The sequence below is a fragment of the Pteropus alecto genome, unplaced genomic scaffold (genome assembly GCF_000325575.1).
Source record: "Pteropus alecto unplaced genomic scaffold, ASM32557v1 scaffold75, whole genome shotgun sequence".
NCBI lineage: Eukaryota > Metazoa > Chordata > Mammalia > Chiroptera > Pteropodidae > Pteropus > Pteropus alecto.
Window position 1 is genome coordinate 10,665,265 of NW_006440638.1, and position 18,542 is coordinate 10,683,806.

Below are 18,542 nucleotides of genomic sequence, written 5' to 3' on the forward strand. Positions count from 1 at the left end.
TTTCTTACCCTCAGACCCCAAGAATATAAGAAGGGCTATTCCTGACCAGTCCTGGTGGGAGTCAAACACAAGCTGCTTCTAATTGTGGGCACCATCTTTTAGGACATACACAGCTTTAGGCTGTAAACCAGTGCCTTCATAGACTGCCATCCAATTAAATTCTGAACACACTGGTATACAAGGAAAAAAAAACAAAACTACATGTTCTTAAAAGGCACTTTAAAATTCCAACATAACAACATCAATATTATCAAATATTGATGCACCTCCTACAGACTCAGCACACCAAAGATGTCCCACAGAGTTATGAAAATATGTATCTTTCTCTCTACATACAATCTAAAGGTCAGAACAAAGACATCTGACATTGACAAACCGTGTACCCTGAGCAAATTACTTTTCCTCTCTGTGCCCAAGAGTCTCCCAAGTAAATGGCTGGAAAACAATGCAACCTCTATAAGCTATAATCAAACTCGAATGCTATAATATAATGAAATGATCTTATTTTAAGGTTCCCTTTAATAAAAGGAAACATCCAGCCAGGAGTCTCAGATAAGCTATTTCTGGCTCTTTTATTCTTTGTTCATTTTTCATTCATTTATTCATTCATTCAACTGTTTAATACATACTTACGGAATACCTACTATGTCCCAGGCACTGTATAAATTCTGAGAGTTTACAGTCTTCTATGACACAAATATCAAACAATCACTCAAATATATAATAATACATGTGATAACTGCTACTGCAAGCTGGAAAAGCTTAAAATGTAAGGGCGAAAAAAAGCTTCCCTTAAGGCAGGGACATCTGGGCTGAGATCTGAGTTGGGGAGCAGTTGAAGGGGTACGGCGGGGGCACAAAAGAAGAGTCTTTTGAGCAGTGTAACAACATTTGCAAGAACCCTGGGGTAGGAAGTTAGAAGGAAGATCCGTTGTGGCTAGAAGACAGAAAATAAGGGGAAAGTGTGGCATCCATGAAATCAAAGCATCAACCAAGGCCAGACCATGCAGGATCTGGTAGGCTATGGAAAGGTAGTTGATGTGATCCAATATGAGCAGGAACTATTGAGAACTTGTAAGCAGGAGAGCAATGGGCTCAGATTTGAATTTTTAGAAAGGTCCCTCTGGCTGCTATATGGAGAACCAACTAGAGAAGGCAAGACTGGCTATGGATACTGCAAGGTCCTGGTAGGAGGCAATGATAGCTCATGGGTGGGGGTAGGGCAATGAGGGGAGAAGCGGGAGAGAAGGGGTGGAGAAAAGTAGGCAGACTAATGGAAAAATTAAAGACCAATATGTAAAAAGAATAGAAGTGAAGTGGGGAATCTAGGTCCCTGATACAATAATTGCATTCATTACCAACAGTTATTGACTACTTCCGACGTGCCAGTATTCTGCTGCGTACTGGGTAAAAATACGACTAAGGTGCTACAGTACTCCCTTTGTCAACTAACCGCACCTCTCTTCCTCCTGCCACTAGCACAGTATAGCATAAAAATTAACAATACAGGTTCTAGTATTAACTTGTCCAGACTGAAATCCCACCACTTACTAATTCTGCAACCCTGTGCAAATTACTAAACTTTCTATGTGCCCATTTCTTCACCTGAGAAAGGGGAAATGCTAAGTGGCTACCCTACAGATTATTGTGAAAGATGAAGGAGCTATATGTAATGTGTTTAGCATAGCCTGACACATAATAAAGCTCTCAACTGAAAAATAGCTCTTATGTTTATGACATGGTTAGGCTTGTTATCCTGGATTCACATTGACCAGAAATAGAGAAAGTAAAAGATCAAGGAAAATAGAAAGGGCAGAAAATTACCAGACCTTTAAGAGACTATGTCTGAAAACACCGAGATTATGTCTGAAAACACCGAGCTAGACTCCCTCCCACCTTGGGCACTATTTGTAACTGCATTAAGTTACAAGGTACCCAGGAATATTTTAGAATTGAAACCCTGATTTATTTCATGCTTACACACAGAAAAATCTGTACCCCCCCATGGGCTCTCAAATGTTGACCATGAAACCAATGATATCAATTCCAGCCTTTCCAGGAGAGGACACAGTATGGTGCCAAATGCTCCCCAGGCATGTTCAGACAATGACATCACCTGACTTTTTTATCCTGAACAATCCACTACCCGAAGAAAGTCATTGACCATTTACATAAGTGTTTAAATAAAATTACTTTTAAGGGGCATGTGTTCAACTTATTAATGGTATTTTAGAAAGTTCTACATTATACCAGTGCTCTTCGAGAATCTTCTTGGACACTGCAATGAAATGCCTACCAGCAAATGGACTAAAGCTTGACTTAAATGCGCACATCTGTCTCTATCTATAAAATTCATGAAATATTACATACTTTTTCCCAATACTGGTCCTCAAGTAGTCATCCAATTATTCAACGAATGTTTTCTGAGCAGCAGGAACATGGTAAACCATGTTTGATTTACCATGCATCCCTAGAACCTAGTAGAACAGTCCATCTTGATATTGAATAAATACCTTTAAAATGAATTTATCTATAATATGTGAGCAATTCCCCTGTGCACATTTGTACTATCTAGATGAGCATCCTAAGTGCATATAGAAATGTATATGCATATGTATACACCCCCTACACACACACCTACATATATAAACCCTAAATTTAAACACAAACTAAGATATGATAATGGAGAAAAGGAAGAAATAATATTTTAAAAAGTGAAACACTGAATGCAAAATAAAATTACCTGTACTCTAATGCATTTCAAATCTTAATTACTACCCCTCGCCCCAATTTCCAGCAAATCAACCAGAGTCATCAAAATTCTTACTGACCTTTTCACAGATGACCTCGACTAAAATGGAACTTAAAACTATCAACCATTCAAGAGAGAGCCGACTTGTTCTTTGGATACTAAATTTGGGCCTTGGACTCTTTTTTGGAAGGAAAAATTCAATCACTATGTTGAACAGGTTAGAGAAGAGATAAGAGGTTTTACCTGTTATCCTGTCCAAAACTCAGCTGAAGAAAAGCAGAACCACTGCTCTATCACAGTCAGAATTCTTCTTATTCTACTTGGGTGTCGAACGTTTTATTGTCCACAAAGCACTCAATTTTCTTATATCTTCTCTTTTGATAGTCATTGCTCTTTTCAGTAACCACACACTTTCACTCTGCAGCCTCATGGTAGTTAATAAGGGCTTACCATGTGCCCAGCACTATAGTGTCCCACGAACTAGCTCCTCCACACCGCTGAGGAAGCATCTACTCGGTCTGCACATGTTTCCTATGACCCCGACCAATGACTCCAAACCTGTATTCCTATCAGAAGCTCCTGGGGACCCTTCTCCACATACCACCCTCTTAAAATCAACTCAGGAGCATTTAAAAGCACAAATGTCATAAATTTTTTCCCCAAACAACTGAATGAAACTCTCCAGGGGTATGGTTTGGAATTCTGTATATTTTTAAAGATTCTCATAAAAGTCTGATGTAAAGTCAGGCCTGGGAACCAGTAATATATAACATATTATAATGTATATAACTATATATAACATATTCTATGTAAATTACCTCCCTAAGTGTGGCAGGAAAACACCCAAGAATGTAAGCTCCCTTTATTTGTTGAATAAAGAAGGCTTTTACTCTACTATTTAATTCTTTAAACTGTCCACTTGGAATTACTGTGGATATGCTTTGAATGTTCATTGAAAGCTTTATTATCAGGTAATTAATAGTACCATTAAAGTGGTTATAAAACTTAAAAGAGTACTCTCAAGAGTAACAAACACATCCCCTCCTCTTTCCACATGCCATTAAGCTAATAGTCAAAAGAAAGTAAGATGCCACTGAAAGGCCCTGCAACTCAAACATTTATTGATTCACTCAGCATGTGAGAGACACTGTTCTCACTGCTGCGGGGAAGACAAAAATGAAGATGCAAGAGAGTTAGCTTTTCAGGGGCTCACCCCCAGAGAAACCTAAAACTCACATACACATGCCAATCATCTATGGTAAGAGCTGGGAGGGAGGACAGAATGCCTGCTCCAGAACCCATACACATGGCCCTGGCTTTTCTTTATCTTTCAGATGAGGTTTTATATTTCTTCCCCAAGGAAGTCTAAATTGGAAACACTTACTTCTGTTTTTTGCTCTCTCAGTATATGTTTGTTTTCTTTTATAGCACTTAATCCAATTTGTAATCATTTCATTTGTTTTAAGTATCTTTTATCCTTGAGGCCAGGCAGAATCCTTTGTATTTTATTTTTTCTCAGTGCCTGGCATATAGTAAGTACTCAATAAATATTTTCTGGAAGGAAGGAAGGAAGGAAGGAAGGAAGGAAGGAGGGAAGGAGGGAAGGAGGGAAGGAGGGAAGGAGGGAAGGAGGGAAGGAGGGAAGGAGGGAAGGAGGGAAGGAGGGAAGGAGGGAAGGAGGGAAGGAGGGAAGGAGGGAAGGAGGGAAGGAGGGAAGGAGGGAAGGAGGGAAGGAGGGAAGGAGGGAAGGAGGGAAGGAGGGAGGGTAGGAAGAGCGACAAAATAGCAAAGGATCAGGTAAGAAAGGGCCTATAAAGAATAATTTGAGAGGGACATTTAATTAATTAGGAAGGAAGTCAATAGGCATAAATGAGGCACAATTGTATACTCTTTGTTTGGAAGTTTTAGTTGCTAAACACAATTCACATTCCATAAAGTATTGGGATACAAAGCTACAAGGAATTGGTCTATCAGTTCTATTTTAAAACCCTCACAGCTTGACTGAAGGAAATTTTTAATGACTACCTATCTGCAGAAATAACTGTTCAGTACCACTCAATCACCTTTATCTCTTCCACCTTATTTCCATTTTTTTCTACTACCAAGAACAGATCTCCCGGTAACAATGATGATACAGCATCTTCTGCAAGACTGCCAATTGTACCTGGCACACAAGTATGTCCTGTAACACTGAGAGGGAAAATGTAGACAAGACCAAAATGACCTCAGGTAAACTAAACTTGATTTCGGCTCATGCCAACATTATTTAAATACTTTTCAGATGCTTATACAAACCAAAAAAAAATTAATGTTTTTTAAAACTGTTTAGAAATATCTGTCCTGAGAATAAAAATAGGATTTACAAAGAGGCACCCCAAATTCTGTCTAAATTTTTAAGCAATTGAAGGGAGAGCACATGAAATAATAGCTTGGTCTTTCATTTAATATAATAATCAATACAACACATTAATTCCCTAGCTTGAGCTCTTTGATATTCTCTTACAGTTCACTTCAAAAGAAATACTTGCTACTGCATTAAAGACAATCCAGAGGCTATTTCTTTGTTATCTATAAATGGCAATGAGGTATTTGCAATAAGCAAACCACAACCTACAACATAAAACAAGTTCATGATATAACACAAAGTTGGGGAGGGAAACGCTGAGATTATTCTACTTTAAAGGCAATTCAAATAACAAATTTAGTAAAAATACAATTTACTTTCCTTATCTAGGTAGACAAGCAGGAAAAGATAATGCTGCTGCCATAAGGAGGGTGCAAAGTTACAATAGGACTTCATGATAAATAAAATCTTCTACTTTAGGACTTTAAATTTGTGGGGTTTTCTCCTAATTTAGTGGTTATCTTCTAACTCGCTTAAAAAGAAAAAGGTGGATTTCTCTTTCACTGTAGTACCTTTTTCAAAGGTAAAGACTGAAAGGCAAATAAGCACATAGGATGTCTCTGCCGTCTTCTTAAGGGTATTGAGGATTGAAGCAATAGAGTAAACCACCATTATCATCATCTAAGACATCAGTTTTTTTCTTCTTCCAAGCATGAGTTAAGATGTTAATATATGTTAAAGCCACATGATTTTCAGCTACTAGAAGTGGCCCCCACAGACCACACTAGTTGAGGTCCTGGCTGCTAAGGAAGGTAAATCAATCCTTCCCAAGCTTCCATCCCTGAATAAGATATCAGGACATCAACAACTCAAAAAAACACCCAAATCCTTTATGGTCCAATGGGAAAATATAAAAATGGGATAGAGGTAATGAAGAAAGGGATACTTTGTCAGCTAGGCTTTGTAGTTTATGTGTGTAAATTAAACATTTGTATTCAAAAACTGAGCTGAAGGCAGAGATAGACTGTTTCTTGTGGACAATCATGCTATGGTGGAAGGTGGTATAGAAGTCAACAAATTGAGGTGCGAACACTCCAATTTGTACAAGATGTGGTAAGGGTCCAAGGCAGTGGTTTTAACCTGTGGACAGCAAACCTCTGAATGGCCCACTGTTTTACATATGAATGAATAGCTGATATATCTCTCCTACAGATATAAACTTAGCTCCATTTTTCAACTGAAGACACATACTGTGGTGGTACAATGTAGACACACGCATACACACACATACCCCACACAGTGTATTCATCTTGTAGCTTTTACCTTGGGCAAGTTGTACAATTTCTGAGTCTCAATATCTGCATCTGTAAAATGGGGGTAATATTACCTATTTAATAGGTTAATGTGACGACTAAATGAGGTAAGGTGTGAAAAGTACTTAACACACTGCCTAGAAAAAAAAAATAGCAATCAATCAATATTATGCAAGGAACAAGGACTCTATTTCAGAATACCGTAGGGAATGAAAAGTCGGTCCTTGGAGGCTCAAAGAACTTCAAGTTGTAGGGCAAATAAAACTTATGATTTGGAAACAACAAAAGTGACAATGCTTTTGAAATGTGATCTCTGAAGAGAAGGTACAGATTCCAAATACATATAAACTCAGAAAAGGTCTAGAGATATTCATGAATAATTTGTTCATAATGAATAACTAAAAACTAAGATGTTGGTGATGATCTGTAACTTCTCCTGACGTTGGACTGCCAACAACACCTTTTCAATGGTTGTCTTAGCTACAAACAAAACATTCTAGCCTAGACAACCTTCTGCTCTCATTCTACAAATTATGTTTTAAATTTGTATTTTTACTACATATGCACATCCAGAAATCAAGCAGAAAATCATGTATTTAAATAAGCAAAACTTTTTAACAACTTTGTGTTCAATAGATCACCTTATGTTAAATTTATGTTAATAGTCAAAATTTCCCAAACCTCTAAAGCATCTCAATATTCACTCTTATACTAATGACATCCTGTTTCAGTTATGCTAAGCAGACAGGATTTAAAATGAGAAAAATAATATTTGCACAGAAATCCTTCCTGTCTGTTGATTAAATCCAATCAATCATAATAAATTCAATACACATTAGCATTCTGTATTTCATTTACACTCTAGGGAGTCTTGCCTATAATCTAAGTGTGTATATATATATATATATGTTGATAATAAAACATTAAAATAAAATAATCAACATTTTAAATTAATAGCCTGTGTAATTTCAAGTTATACTGCCATGAAGTGACAAAAAAGAAAAATAAATCTTTGCTTAAAAATATTAAGTCATGTGTCCTTTAAAAAAAAGTGCCTAATTACAACCAAAATTACTCTACCCAGCAAAGCTATCATTTAGAACCAAAGGACAGATAAAGAATTTCCCAAACAAGAAAAAGCTAAAGGAGTTCATCACCATCAATCCAGTATTACAGAAATGTGGAAGGGACTTCTTTAAGAAGAAGAAGAAAAAAATGCACATTCAAACATATGAATAAAGAATGACAACTCTATATCTATCAACAAGTACTTCAAATGAAAAAGAATTAAATGCTCCAATCAAAGATAGGGTGGCTGAATAAATAAGAAAACAAGATCCTACATATGCTGCCTATAAGAGACTCACTTCAAATTAAAAAACACACACAGACTGAAAGTAAAGAGATGGAAAAAATATTTCATGATGGACCTAGAGGGTATTGTGCTGAGTGGAGTAAATCAATTAAAGAAGGACAAATGCCATAAGATTTCATGCACCTGTGGAATCTAAAGAACAAAATAAACAACAACAACAAACAAACTCATAGGTACAGGGAACATTTTGAGGGTTACTAGATGGGAGGGGGTTTGGGGCAGTTGGTGAAAAGTGGGGAAGGGATTAAGAAGGAAAAAATAGGTAGTTACAAAATAGTCATGGAGAGATAAAGGAAAGCATAAGGAATGTAGTCATAATATTATAATAATTATGTACAGTATCAAAGGGGCACTAGATTTATTGGGGTGATCACTGTGAGACATATCTAATCACTACGTTACACAACCTGAATTCAATATATTGTATGCCAACTACAACTGGAAAATAAAATATGTTATTTGAAAAAGTGCCCAACAAAGCCACCTAATTCTCTCTTTAACATTTACTAAGTAGTAATTACCTGCCAGGTATTACAGGCAAAGATGATAATATAAATGCAGAGAATAATAATCACTCCCATTCAAGCTTATCTAGCTCCTGATATCAAATAATATTGGTTTATTTTTAAGAGCTATTGACAAAATGATGAATAAAAGATAGAAAAATCAATATATTCTTATTAAAACTCATTCATTCAACAAATATTTATTGAACACTTACTATGTCTCAGGCACTGCTCAATATGCTTGAAACACATCAGTGAAATACATCATATATTATGAATCTTAGATTCTAATAAGACAAATGTTTTTGAGTAACTTTGTTCAAATCATTCATTTTAAACACACAATTTGGAAATTGCATGAATTTGCAATTTTTAAACACCATCCACAATGATATTCCCATTAATAAGCTGTTCAGTTTCTAATATTAGGTCAAGGTTCAATGTATTTTTATTTCTTAGTGTGCCAGGCAGAAAACTGAAAATTTGAAAAAGTGAGACCACGTTTCTGTCTCATTTTAAAAAAAGAAAGGGGAGCAGAGAAAAAAGAATTCATCATATCATCGTACTGATAACTGTACCTTATATTGGCATATCATACCTCATGTTTATTTAATCACTTTTATTAAAATAAAGAAGCTGAAGAATAGGGAGTGAGGTGAGTAATTTGTGCAAAATCAAGATGTTAATGAGCTGCACGCAGATCTGGGGTTTGAAACTCCAGAGCCACATACCTCTCACTACCGTTCCCTGGTCCAAATTTATGTGAGCTACCCAACAATCACAGAAGTAAACCAATTGTAAAATTAGAACCTTTCACTGGAGTTGCCTCTTTAGTTGTGTGTACCCAGCAGCTCACACTGGATTCTGAATTCCATGAAGGCATAAACCATGTCTGTTTAGTTCATCTCTTCATTCTTGAATCAGGCATAATTTCAGACTTAGAGAAGGTGCCCAATAACTATTTGTTAATGGGTTAAATGATTAATTAATTGACCATGAAACTTTTCTTGGCCACTGTTGATCATGCCCTACAGAAAAGAAAGGAAGGAGAGAGAGAGAGAGAGAGAGAGAGAGAAAGAAAGAAAGAAGCAGGCTTCCCTGAATGAGAAAATGTGGTTACAAGGGGGGAAAAAAGGTAACACAAGGTATCAGCACAATTTACATATGCTAATGAAAGAATAAGTAAGAAAGTGCTCAGAAAAGAATTATTCAAAAGGCTTGGAGGAGAAACAAGACTTTTAGAAATTTGGTGGAGAATGACGAATTTCCTTTGGCAAAGATGGTAAATCTTGAGCATAGTTTCCCAAAGTGTGGAACACAAGATTGTCTCAAATAGAGACACACAGACTCCATATTAAATAACCATGGAATTATTCAATGAGAAAGGCCCTTTCAAATTTCTTTCATCCCAGGAAAAAGTCTCTGTTTGATGCTAATATATCTTCAATCTCTCAACACTTGCCCTTTGTAACAAAAAAAGCTCAGACCTCATGCTCAGGCTCTTCCAGCCAATACACCTAATAAAAATGTCTTCCAATTCCATAATGTTAATTTACACATACTTCCATTTGTGGTTTCCATTTATTATAACATCTCCTTTAAAATATATTTTTAATTTTTTAAGGGAGCAAAGTCATAAAGATAGCATGAGTATGGTTAAAAATTGAGAAACACTGATTGAGAAAAATAAAGAACATGCCAGAATCCTTCAGTGGAAACAAGATTAAACACAGTCCAGAAATAGTGGCCTATTCTTATTGTAGTGAGAAACTAACAGCTACAAAGAATTTCAGTCTGATAAAGAAAATCATGTAGGGTTCTGAAATCATAGTAAGTGGGCCTGGCCCTAATCACTTCCTAAGTGTGGATAATGAGCGTGACTCTAAGATATGATTCTATACGGGAAGAATGAAGACCTGGCCAAGTAGGGCTGAGAATATCACAGTGGAGTGACACGCTATGTTTGTTGGTAGTGCCTGTAAATAAGACCTTCAATTAAAAAAAAAAAGGCAAGGCTGTTAAAATGTCAGGCATGCTTGATGTTGATGTTTCAATATATAATGACCTTTCCTCTCATGCTGTGAACGTCACTTCTGCTGGTGTTATCTCCTGGGGCACAAATATAGCTTATAGTCCACTTTTGTTTTGTTTTGTTTTCTAATTTCATAATGAAGTACCATGCCAAAAGAGTATCCTAGTACAGATTTCCACCCCAGCTGTAAAATACTTTTATACACTAGATGGAGCCAACTTTATAATGCTTTGAGATTCACGTACAGATTTGTATTGCACTTGAAAAAAATCTATACACAAAGTTATGGTAGAGCCGTGTGCCACCAAAATATATTTTAATTTAAATTTCTTAAAGATCAAAAGTTCCATTGTTTTAGCATTCCATATTATTTTCTGTAACACTTAAGCCCAAATTAATATCAAACTATCTACCATGCAATAAAAATGTGTGTTCAAAACATGCACGTCTTATAGTTCACTGGCATTTTTAACTCGGTTTATTAAATATGTATTTATTACAGTTTTTAAACTGATAATTTCAAAAGCAGAAATAAAACAATTTATAAATGCAATGAGCATGATTGTCTCATCAGACACAAAAGGTAAAGACCATCTCTAGGATAGGAGGAGTTATGGCAAAGAAAGAGAGAATATAAACTTGTAGTCTAGGAAAATATAGAAAATAGTCATCAGCATGAAGTGAGACAGTTAACACACTTGCAAGAGGAAATGGCTGCTCTCCCAGACCAGGGAAGGTCCACTGCCAAAAGATAAGAATATACCACTGTTCCACAGTCATTATCTGGGGCTAGACTGGACAGCAAAGAAGAGGAAGGTTACAGTGATGATTCTCTGCAGTCAATCATGGTAACTCAAAGCCTTTTCATTGAATCCTAATACTTTAGAGTAGGAATGATTTTGTCACCAGGGGACATTTGACAATGTCTGGAGACACTTTTGATTGTTACAAATGGAGAAGCAGGTGCTACTGGCATCTAGTAAGCAGAAGTCAGGGATGCTGCTAAACATCCTGCAATGCGCAGGACAGCCCCCACAACACAGAATATCTGGCCACAAATTTCAATAGTGCCAAGGTTCGGAAACTCTTAGAGTAAGCACCTCTTCCATACAGAAGACAAACTAATTCCAATGCACTGTAAGCATTAAATAGTAAAGCAAAATTTTCAATATAAGACATATCTTTCACATATGCCACAGTATCTGCAATGTGTAAAAATTATTGTGAGTGATTAAAGCCATCACACAAAGATTAAAGATTAAGGAGGAACAGATTAATAAATTGGGGATTACAGAGACAGTGGACTACTACACAACTGTGAAAGTAAATGAACTACTCCTGTATGTCTGTACATGGATGAAATACAAAATTATGAATGAAAAAGGCAAGTCATATAGAATACTGCCATATGATTCCATTTGTTTAAAGTTCAAATATACATTAGAGATGCATTAATAGACAGTAAAACTGTAATGAAAGGCAAGGGAGTGATTATCTAAAATTCAGGGTGGGGTTAACTCAAAGAGGGATGGAGAGGAGGATGTAATCAAAGACGAGGCTTCTAAAGTGTTCTATATCTCAAGATATAGCAGGTACATGGCTATTTGTTTTATTGTTCTTTATTAAATCAGTAGGTTTTAGCACTTTTCTATATGTATATTTAACAATTAAAAAACGTTAGAAAGTAAGGCGTGTAAGAGAAGTGAAGAAATAGAGATAGCAGGAATAAATCATTCATTAAGAAAGATAATAGTGAATTTTGACATCACTGGTCAGAGATATCTCTGACTCTTCTTTCCCCTTAACTATTCACACATTATCTAACAACCACCGAACTGCATGTCCTCAGAGTTATTCTGCCCTGATTCAGCTCTAGCCTAGACTGCTAAATTGTGTTTCTGACTCCTCTTAATATATCCTACACCTACAACTAGATAATTCTTCTTAAAAGGTGGCTTTGCTATATTCATGCAACTACTTAAAAAAAAATTAATGGTTCATCAACGTGGAATGAATGAATTTTGAATATCTTATTTAGACTGGTAATCAAGGCCAACTTACTTTTCTAGTCAAAGTACCCCAAGCACTATAAACAATGTATTCATTCTTTAACCCTAGCTGGATAATCTTGCTTGGGTAGTTCTTCTTGCCTGGAATATCCTCCTTGTGCTTGACAACCCCTTTCTATCAAAAATCCTACGCAGTCTTCAATAAAATGAAATAGAGGTACATTACCAAATGTTAGCAAGGAGATAGCAGCTGGAATATTCAGATACTGCTGCTGAGGGTGTGAATTTGTACAAAGATTTGGAAACGGTTCATAGTGTCTACCAAAGTTTAACCTACACACGCCCTTTCACTCACTAATTTCACTCCTTGGTATGTACCAAACAGAAATGTATATGTATGTTCACCAAAACCATATAGCAATGATGTTCATAGTAGTGCTGCTCATAACAACGCAAAGCTATAGGCAACCCAAATGCCCATCAGCAGTAGGAGAGATAAATAAGGATGTAGTCATACAATGGAATATTCTCTGGTAATAAACTATTGCCACAGGGATGCATCTCACATATATAACACTGAGCAAAAGGATCCAGACATGAGAATACATGCCATATGACTCCATTTGTATAAAGTTAAATAAAATCCAGACATGATTAATCTATGATGTTAGAACTCAGAAAAGTGATTATACCTGGGCGGGGGGTGGGGTTTGACGAGCAGAAGGCAAAGGGTGCTAGTAACAGTCTCTTTATAATAGACAGGGTGCTGATCACTTGGTGAAAATCCATCAGGCTGTACATGTAAAATGTACATACTTTTCTGTAGGAATAGTATACTTTTATTAAAAGTTTACTAAAAAATTATTTTAAATTCTACCCATTCTTCAAGATTATTCATTATTAGTATTATTATTCCTTAAAATTTTCCTTATTTGCTTAAAAAAAAAATCATCCATGATCCCAACTAGATGTCTCTTCCTCCTCCATCTAAATTCCCATAATATCCTTATAACCTTAAAATTACCTTACAGTTTTTCTGTACATATTTATCAAAGTTGTTTGTTATACTACTGAGCCCCTGGACTAGTTATTTCCTTTATGATTTCCCATAAAGTGCTGCATTATGGTAGTTAATCAATACATATTCATGGAATTCAAATGATATACATTGTTCCTTCTGAAACAAGTCCATATTTCTGAGTGTGTTGTATGAATGCCATCATCCCTTTTATTTTCACTTGTATACATTAAAATTTATCTTTTTTAGTGTACAGTTTTGTAAGTTTTGAAATATATAGGTTCACAAAGTAATCACCACCACATCCAAGAAACCGAACAGTTCCACCACCTCAAACTACTCCCCTGGATTGTGCCTTAGAGTTAAAATATCACCCATCCTCGACCCCCAGAAACCACCTATACACCAACACAGGTCTCTACAGTTTAATCTTTTCCAGAATGTCATGTAAATGGAATAATATAATTCATAGGCTTTTGAGTCAGGTTTCTTTCCCTTCGCAAGTGCATTTGGGATTCATTCACATTGCTGCAGGTGTCAACAGTTCCTTCTTTTTCATTGCTAATTAGTATTCTATTGTATGGAGGAACCACAACTTAATTATTCTTTTACCAGTGAAAGGGCATTTGAGCTGTTTCCAGTTTTTGGTGTTTGTAAATAAAGCTGATATCTAAGTTTAATATTTAAAAAAAATAAAAAAGATACTTGGAAGTAACTCACTCAAGTTACTTTTTACCAGAGATAAAAAGAAATGGTATATGATTAAAAAAAATGACAATGGGAAAAGTAAGAGTCAACAATTTTTCCCCTTCTGGCAATGAATCTAGCTCACAATATATTTTTGTAAAGAGATTTCAAGCTACCTTTTCTATATTTAGTGCACATTAATAGGCCAGAGTTCATAAGTAACCAACTAAAGCACTTTCCTAAAGGCTGCTTCTTGACAATGTGACCCTATGGCCACACTATTATAAGTAACGTGTATGTCTTGGTCTCTGTACAGCTATTCCTCGGTGTTATGTAAATAAATGATTATGCTCTGCCAGCCTCTGCCTTTTATCTGACCTATTGGACTCACCTCGATGCACAGAAGGGACGGCAAGTGACAAGCCTGGCACTCCAGGGGCTCCAAGAACGTGCAAGGAAAAGGGTTACTTCAATGATTATATGGAGCAATGGCTACAGCTGCACTTTTTTCTGTTGATTTAAACACAAAAAACATATGTCCAAATCCTTGGGGGCAGAGTGCCCATATCACAAAATTTCCATTAGCTGGCATTTCAGGGTGTCCGTCTGTGGATCTTGAGCCACTGCGTGGCTGGGGTCGAGGTCACAGGGAAAGAAAATGTCCAAGAACACATTTCAGGGAGACATCTGAGCTGCACCTGCCACACTGGTTAGAGAAAGCATGTTGGTTCAAGGCCTTTAAAACTAAAAATGGTATGACACCTCTTTTTTAAATATCTCCATGACAGTCACTAGAAAAATCATGAGTGAGTCCTCTAAAGTTACTCAAAAGTTTTTAAGTAATAATAATAATAATAGTATCTAATTATGGAAGATAGGCTATACACGCTCATGCTAAGCATTTTATACGTAGTACCTTGTTTTAATCCTCAGTTACAACTCTAACTTAAATACTATTACAATGTCCCTATCACAAATGAGAAGAATGAGGCTTTGAGGGAGTTTATGGCTTGCTGAAGGGTAGGCACAGTCTGAATCTGATCCCATGTTCTTAACCCAGAGGCCATATCATTGCCCTACCAGTAAATACATTCACTTATCTGGATACTCAAAAAATATTATATCATTATATCCATCCAAGGAAATAAATTGAATAAGATACGTTCCTCCCATCCAGGCGCTCATTACTTGGGGGAAATAGGGAATCCTATAAATAACATCTTAAACTTTTTGGTTAAATACTATTCTGAGACTCATCTGGAAATTACAGTGTCTCCGGAAAAAAAATCAGACACACAAAACTTAACTGAATGCTTGGGCCACCGTCTAGGAATCCCTGGAAAACTTAAGTAGCTGACTATTAGCTGCAAAGGGTTTAGATTAAGATAGAAGCAAAGTGTTATGGGAACTCAAAAGGAGAAAGCCCAGGGTAGGAAGTCCTGAAGATTGACAGGAATTAACCAGGCAAAGAAGGAAAGACTTCGACGGAGAGGCATGTTTCAGAAAGCTGGTTTTAGGAAAAAGGCCTAAAGAGAAAAGAGGAGGGAAGCAGGGAAATAGGCAGCAAGTCACTGAAATATTCCAGGCAAGTTTTCCTACTTCTAAAAAGAATATGGTGAGAATGAGGTTATGAGCCCAGACTCTGGGGTCAGAAAGAACTGGGTTTAAGTACACCCAGGGGGAAATTATTCAACCCCTCTAAAGCTTTCCTCATCTATAAAATAGGGGGAAAGAAGAGTCCCAATGTCACAAGTTGCTGTGAGATAACCCATGGACTAATGCATGGCATGCACTTGGCTCAGAACCTAAAATGGTATGAGCATTCAATACATTGTAGCCATTATTATTAACATAATTTTCACCACCACTATTATCAACCACCATGGCCTGATGCTAACATGGCCTGACAAAAGGAACTCCTCCATAACAGCAACAGAACCGAAACCCCTGACCTATGTTTTGGCCAACATGCTACATTCTTAGACACATGAGGTATTTTAAAGGGATCTTTGCCCAAATAAAGCCCCAGTGCAAAAAGCCACCTCTCAAAATACTCTGCTTGTAAACTACTTGCAAACTCACACCTTATTACTTATTCTCATTAATCACCTAAAAAAATGAGAGGCATACTCTAGAAAAGTGGAAAAACATTTATGATGATTGCTGAAATATCTACGGTGGGCTTCTTTTGTTTTTTATCATCAGCGAAGTCTGCTTTTTTAAGTGAGAATAGAGATCATTATCAAAAGCTAAGGAGATGTTACATATTATTGTCATTGTTATCACGTCCATAACAAGAGTCTGAAAACATAAATTCTTGCAAAGCCTCTCTGCGCCTAGTTCACCTCTGTCACCATTCCTGGCATGACATTACTATGCAGAAAAGGGAAAATGGTATAATACGTTCTACCCAGTTCTTCGTAATTATTGTGTTTTCTATAATATTTTATATTATTCATGTGATCTAGGAGCTAACATAAAAGCAATATACTAGAACTCATCCATAAATGCGCAAGGAAATGTATGAAGAATATTTTGTTTTGATTCCTCAGCCATGGTAACAGATAGGACATTCATGAAACTCTTGCCTTTAAAAATGTTCCATGGACAGCCAATATTTGCCAGAGTGATACTACCATATAGTCAGCATTGGAAAAATACAGTCATGAGAAACATAACCATTCTCATCGTCCCCAGAAAGCTGGCCAGGATATCCGATTCTCTTTGTCATCTAAACTAACACTGTCTACAAAAATCGCGTTCTCTTCACTTTAAAGCACACGAATAAAAGGAAAAAGTAGGCATTCCAATGATCCTCTCTGAACCCAAAAGACTTACAACTTCACCAAGCTTCCTCTCAGTTTTAAATTTGTTCTACAAAAGCACAGTAAATGATTACATTCCATTGAAAATGAAAGTAAGAGTAGAACACCCAATTGTCCTAGAACAAAAAGTAGCAGAATGTGTTCCTGAGTTGGGGACAAAAGGAAGTAATCAAGGCTGATGAGAGATAATGTTGCTGGCACATCATTAAATGTGAATATGATGGAAAGAGCTGATAGGCTGTGAAGCTTATGGAATGTGATTATGGCAATTAGAAAATACCCGCATCTTACCAGAATTAAAACAAAGGTTCAGGAAGGGGTTCCCAAATAGTTTTCAGAAAATATGATAAATTCTCAAGAAACTGAACAGAAGCAGTCTTAGAGGTATACACAAGGAAACTAAAGAAATGTGAAATACGAAACATATCTTTCTCTCCATCTGAAATCTGATACGTGAAAGAAACTTCTATCAACGGAAAGGACCATCAGTTGCTAATGCTACCAACACAGTCCATTTAGCCTAAGTGAATTCTTTTCACATTTCTGTTTCCATAGTTGCTAGTAATTCTTTCTTGTAAGCAATACACTCTAGGAGTTAAGAATACAACCTCTGGACTCAAAACAAATAATACATTAACACTATGCCTGGCCCTGACACCATTTTAGTCTTTTCAATCTTCTCTAGTTCTAGTGTATCTTTCCTGGGGAGGAAATGGGCAAAATGTGTGATATCTTTCCAGTATGACACCTACACTGCTTTATGAAAGAGTTGTAAATGTATGCTTGCTTTGATTTTATTCACTCTACAACAAATATTTATTAAGCTCCTACTATGAGTCCACAGGTACTATGCTAGAAGGTGGGACAAAACAATGAACATCAAGACACAACAACAAAGACACAGCATCTGCCTTCAGTCTAGCCCTCAATGTCTTTTTGGAGGGTGACCAATAATTAGTTGAATTGGTGGGAATGTGACATACACTTAGCTAAGACCCTGCTTTTAAGATGTTTTATATGCTTTTAAAACCATTTATGTACCCATTTATTAACTGCATAAACACCATTTATGTGTCCATCTATTAACTGCGGAAATATTTACTGAACACTTAGCAAGAACCAAAGACCAGACTTGACCCTGGGTAGAGACTAGTGAGAAAGGCATGATCCTCCCTAATGTAGAATCTTAGCGTTTCTGAGATGAGTTCGCAGACGTGGTACAGAGGCCAAAAGCTACTGAGCCTAATCCACACCATTATCAGAGGCAGCACCAAAATAAAAACCACGTCTAAAGCCAAATCCAAGCATCTTCTCTCCTCGGTAATTTTACTCTCACTGCTATACCCCTGACTTGCAAGGCTCTTCCTCAAACAGCTGCAAGGCTCTTTCCTCAGCTAGTTAATTCACATCTCTGTTCAAAGGGGACCTCAGAAGCAGGGTGAAATTAAATAGAATCAGCCTAAAATTAAATAGAAACCCCCTCCTGGCTTTATTCTTCTTTATAGCACTTACCATCACCTACCAGAAAGTAAACTCCAGTAGGACACTATTTTATTCATTGCTCTATTCCCAGAACAGGAACAGAGTAGATACACAATAAATATTTGCTGAATGAATGAGAAGAGTTCTTTTTAACAACATTCACACACAAATAAAAACACAAACACACACATGCATGACA

General features: G+C 36.6%; 1 protein-coding gene across 6 annotated transcripts in view; it reads right to left on the reverse strand.

Annotated features, from left to right (window-relative positions):
- MITF (melanogenesis associated transcription factor) overlaps positions 1 to 18,542 on the reverse strand; it is a 212,665-nt gene that overhangs the window by 94,970 nt on the left and 99,153 nt on the right. The window lies entirely within an intron of this gene.